This window comes from Cryptotermes secundus, unplaced genomic scaffold (genome assembly GCF_002891405.2).
Source record: "Cryptotermes secundus unplaced genomic scaffold, Csec_1.0 scaffold534, whole genome shotgun sequence".
Taxonomy (NCBI): Eukaryota; Metazoa; Arthropoda; class Insecta; order Blattodea; family Kalotermitidae; genus Cryptotermes; species Cryptotermes secundus.
The window spans coordinates 386,381-392,032 of record NW_019739956.1 but is presented as its reverse complement, the minus strand read 5'-3'; the positions used below and the strand labels follow the sequence as shown (position 1 = coordinate 392,032).

Here is a 5,652-nt window from a genome sequence, read left to right as displayed (position 1 = left end):
TTAAGTTTTCATGTAGTAAAAAACTTACAGGTCACATTGGACGGAGTGATTTATATTAGTAAAAAACTAATAGTGTCTAACTAGCGTCAACAATGGAGTCAATCACGTCTATCTAATTTAGAACCTAATAGAATTCAATAAAACCATACAGTATATCACGTCATACAGAAACTAAGCTTACAACTCATAAACTCTCTCTTCCATTTGAGGTCTCGAGATCAAAATATGTATTCATTATTCAGCATCACCATTCGTACTACACGTTCCGCCCATGCAATGAGTAAAATATTTCAATAAAATTCGCATTCGACAGAAAATTAATATGTAAAACGTGAAATTATGTTTAAGTGGTGTGGCTGCATTACAGTCTGCTCTTTGCGAAACGTAGAATTGCAACGATATATTGTCGCTAATGACTTTCCGTTGATCCTGATTTCAACAGCTATGAACTGTAGTGAGAGTGCCGATTAAAATTATCATGTGTGTGTGTGTGTGTGTGTGACATTTCCACTGAGTCAGTTGCATCTAGCCATGTGAGCCTTGCCTATAGGATAACACACAACACTACTCCATACGCAAGATGCTCAGGGCAACGAACCCCAGACTCTATCTCCGGACTTTGAAAATTAAAGAGGATATAAACATGATAAATGACCTTTCTCTTCTTAGCCTTCGTGCTTAACAAAACATGAACTGCTTCTAAATTTATGCCATAATTTAAATTTAAACTTCAGCGTACAGATGCATATCGAAGGATGAACCTGCGAATTATGACTTCCAGCTGTTTTACCTACAATCATAAGAGGATTATAAGGTACGCAATCGGACAAAACTAAGCAAGAATTCTTACCCAAAGGAACACTACGACACAGACTCCTGTGCTCCTCTTGTGTGCAGGCAACGTCTTCACCAAGGAACAGTTATCCTCCAGCAATTAAAATGCACCACAATGTCTGTCTCTGGAATCCGCAGGGCACAACTTCTTCCGCGAAATGGAACATGGCTGAATGCGCCATTACTGTGCATCTGAAAGCAAATCAGTAAGATGAGAATATGAATTCTGATCTCTCTGACTTCTAACCCAGTAAACAAGGGTCAATAAATGTTTGTGTCCTTTTGAATTTCCAGGTGGGTTAAATTAAAATGGATTTTAAAGAAATATGGGATGAGTGAAGTTAAATGGATTTGACAGCTCTGGAAATGTACCAGTTGGCCTACCCCTTTCAACAAGATACTGCAATTCTGACGGACTGTCAGTCTATCAAGAAGATTTTTTTATTCAATATTTTATCAAATACTCTTCTTTTCAGGGAAGAAACGCAATGCGAGTGAAACCTATTCCGAAACTGAAATAATTGAACACGTTAAAACATTCAGTAATTCAGGACGTGTAATCTCAATTTTAGCCAGTCACGGTTGCCGAGCGGTCTGAGGCATGCACTGTCTTCGCTCGCTTAGAAACCGAGATCGTGGGTTCGAATGCCACTCAGGTCATGGATCTTTAGTTTGTGTGTGTGCGTTTTTCTGTGTTTGTGTACAGGTAGAGGCCTTGCGACGAGCTGATCACCCGCCCAAGGAGTCCTACCGAATATGTAAGATCTAGGAAACCCGAAGTGAACCCGAGAAGTTCATGGAGGTAGGCCTAGGCCCACTGGGGCTGTAGTGCCAAGGAAAAAATATCAATTTTAATTATGATGAAGGCCGAAACGTCAATAATTCCAGACAGATGACTGGAATCATTCAACTAATATTAAGAAAGAGTAATAACATAATTTCAAAAAAGTGACAGTCTTAGTACATCCCTCTGGATGAGAAGTTTGGCCATTCACGGAGACAACCGCGAATATATCAGCTGTACTGAACCATACATGATATACGGTATATTTCTGAACACAGATTACTAACCAAAATGGCAACTTCAGGAAAACATAAAGCTAGAATGTAAAAAAAAAAAACCATGAAACATCAGAAATTAGTAGAAAACATACGGATAAACAAATGAGATACACCCTATATGAAAAAGCTGCTTTTAGTAGGTATTTAAAATGTGAATAAACTAAATTGGTCTTATGGCGCAATTTCTTGTACAGTAATTTAATCTCCCTGTTCAAGTAATTGCGCCTTATGACCAATTTATTTTATTCACATTTTAAATAGGTGCCATACCTAACAAAAGAAGCTTCTTCATATAGTGTGAAGTTCATTGCTTGCTTGCTTGTTTGCTTTATATTCTGGGGGAGAACGATTATAACCAGACTGTAAAGTTATATGATAATGAAATGTATTTGATCAACGCGCTGCCAAGCAACGGCTCGGTAAACAGCCTCAACAATAGACAGACTGTTCCCTATGGGGTCCTCGCCGCTACTGTTGCCATGCAACGACGAGGTAAGTACGCCTCTAAAAAAATAGAGGCTGTGTTTTCCGTTGAGTCCGCGCTGCGACTACGTAAGTAGAGCGAATTGGAAGTAGAAGTGACCCGTCCTCTCGTCAGAGAGGGCGCCCCACAATAACAAGACCTAAACTGTCAAACAGTAATAAATATCTGGTCATGAGTCCCAGATAGGACCCGACACCAAGACTTACTGACTGACCGTCAGTCGCAATGTGACTTTGACTATAAGTGAAAGTGACAGAAAGTGAGTTCCGNGGTCGAATACTTCCACCGTGACCTTGCGAGTCGTAGGAGGCGACGAAAGGGGAAGTGTCGAATCTGAGATAGTAAAAAATATTGTCGCGAATCCCGAGGGACTCGGTCCCGAGAAAGACTGCGCTGGCAAGGGCCAGCAGCATATACAGAAGACAGACTCGTTTTCTCATCAGAGAGGGCGCCCCACAAAAACAAGACCGTAACTGTCAAACAGTAATAAATATCTGGTCATGAGTCCCAGATAGGACCCGACACCAAGACTTACTGACTGACCGTCAGTCGCAATGTGACTTTGACTATAAGTGAAAGTGACAGAAAGTGAGTTCCGTGTTCTCGGTGGAAGATAGCCACGGGAAGTTCATAGAAGACCAGAGAACTTCATTGTGATTTGAAGTGACAGTTTCTATGTCTAGATCTAGTGGAAACAGAGAATCCTAGTGCTTGTGCAACGGTAAACAGTAAGTTGTGTAAATCAGCGACAGCGCTGTAATTTAAATGCGATTAAGAGAGGTTGTAACCGAGGTGTTAATAAATCCAATCATCCGAATTATAACCCGTCATTTCGTCACGCGTACCACCCTACACGTGACAATAAGATTACTGTCGCTTTCATAAGCAAGCAAGTAAAAGTACAAAGTAAAGGTATCCGTGTAACAGGACGTGGAGGCCCATAGGGTTGTGAGATGTTGAGGTTCCCACATTATCTAGAAAATCTGCACATAGATGGCGGTAAGGTTTTCAGCCTTACGCGCCCGGCCGCCCTTTACCCCTAAGAACATTCCAAGAATATTCCTGGTACTCATTTCTGTTAGAGGCTGAGTCGACCCTAGGGCCATAGTGCGGCTGGAAGGGTTAGGTAAATTTAAAAAAATCCAATCACTTCATCGGGATTCGATCCCGCGACCTTCCGGCTTGTAGCATAGTGCTCCCTGTCGTTTTCATAAATGTTAAGTAATTATATTTCCAGTGATAAATAGCTTTCATAATGTGCTTCTGTATTTTAACGGTTCTTCCATTTATGGCGGTGCTTATCAAGTCTACCACTTATATAGAAGTTACTTCTCGTCCGGGAATTCGGAGATGTTCGCAAAGTTGCAGAAATATATTACAAAGTTTGGAAACACTGATAAAACAATTTATCATGTGGAGCCCAAGTGCGTACGTAATGCCATTAAATTGGAGACAGCGGAGAAAAATGATAAGAGGTAATAAATCACTTTCTCTTTAATATAAAGGCTTTATGTTGTTTCGAAATGCGTGCAAAAATATGTAAATTGTCTCATTTTATTACACAGACCATACTTCAGAACCTACAATGAAGCAGTCTTGTTTCAAGGTCAATGTTTCGGGCCCAATTACATGAGAAAGGATGCAGTTATCAATATCTGCGTCAGTAACATTAATTTGAATAAATATTTCTTTCTGAAATTTTTGACAGTGGTTATGAAGCTGTACTAGTACTTAAGCATCAAGGAAATAATACATGTAAGGACATTAGATTTAGATGAGGGATCAACTTCATGCTTCGGCTGTCTTACTCCCATGTAAGCATCCCTCTGTATACACTTTAATATCAGAGGAATTTGATTACCTTTACGCGAATTTAATTAATATGGACCAGCTCTGTGAGGAATTGATACATCTTTCCCTTTTAATTCCTTGACTTATGATCCGTGACTGCACAGCGTTTGCTCTACTAGTTGTTGCGTCTTGTTTGCCGGAACCTGGATAACCTTCATTAAAGGTTCGTTGACCAGGAAATTCTTGTTGCATGAAGGTTCGTTGCCCGAGAACGTCTTATGTATAGAACACTGCATATAAATATTCTTTGACATCCTAGTGAGAGCTGTTAACACGAAAGGAGAGACTGTGAAACGACTTCTTCAACATTTTGTGTTATAGTTACGTTCAATTGTAGTTATTTGGAAGGGTAATAAAGTGACGTCACAAGCATACACCTCGAGGTCTTATTTCATGACAAGCTCTGTGGGGTAATAAATATTTTAAAAATGTATCAACAAATTTCTTGAGGCAATATCCTGCAAAATTAATAAAATATCTTTGATGCTGTGATAATTCTATATTTCGCGTCCAGGTTTCATGTCTATATCTACTGATCCCTCGTAACCAAGCATAGAAAAGTTGATATGAAGGTATTTTAAGAAAGTGTAAATCCATTAAGTGTAATTTGTTTAATTAAATTAGTTGAACTTGAAAGATTTCTACTCTTTATGTATCAAAACAGTGAAACGGTCAGTTTCCTTTATAAATGTATACCTACAAATTTCCCACTCCACTTTACAAGATCTGCTTTAAGCACGGAACACTAATTTTGATCATTTTTAAAATAATTACCCATAAAGAGCATTCACGGTGCCAAAGGCCATATCATCTACATTGATATTCGAGTTTCTAAGGTTCATATCACTCCGCAGCGTATGATGACAAGAGACATCGTGCTCAAGTATTACATCATGCCGCAAGGATTGTAAAACTCGATGTCCCTGCATGGACTTACGCGCCATTCTATGAAGACAAATGGCGGAGTGGAAACATGACTTCTCACAGCCTTAATTTAGGAACGAGCCCGACCGCTTTACCCGTGGGAAAAGAGCCACAGGTATCCATTTAATGAGAGCCAGTACGCACCCCAGAGCTCGCCCTAAAGCGGTTTAAACCCAGGTCATACACTATGATATATAGCTCACATATACTTACAATAACTACTTCAATTTTTATTATGTAACATTCTATGCTATCGTAATGCAAGTAGTATCGTAGCATACAGGAGGTTATGTTGGCTTATGTTGCTAAGGATATATGTGTCATTTACCTATAAAGGATATAATAATTTTCGATTATGATTTTATGTAAAGTAGGTCTCACTGTGTATCATTATGCCTGTAAATCGGAAATTCCCGACAACTTTTACAGTCACCAATAGCAATCATAAAAGAACTGTCCATTGGTTTAGAAGGTTCGAATGAAAGACATGACCATTA

General features: G+C 39.3%; 1 protein-coding gene across 1 annotated transcript in view; it reads right to left on the bottom strand.

The window, feature by feature from the left end:
* LOC111872150 (acetylcholine receptor subunit alpha-like 1) overlaps positions 1–5,652 on the bottom strand; it is a 586,882-nt gene that overhangs the window by 301,033 nt on the left and 280,197 nt on the right. Inside the window, exon 3 of the mRNA XM_023865742.2 lies at positions 851–1,026. The gene's annotated coding sequence lies outside the window, so the exon portion shown is untranslated. The remainder of the gene's footprint in view (positions 1–850; positions 1,027–5,652) is intronic.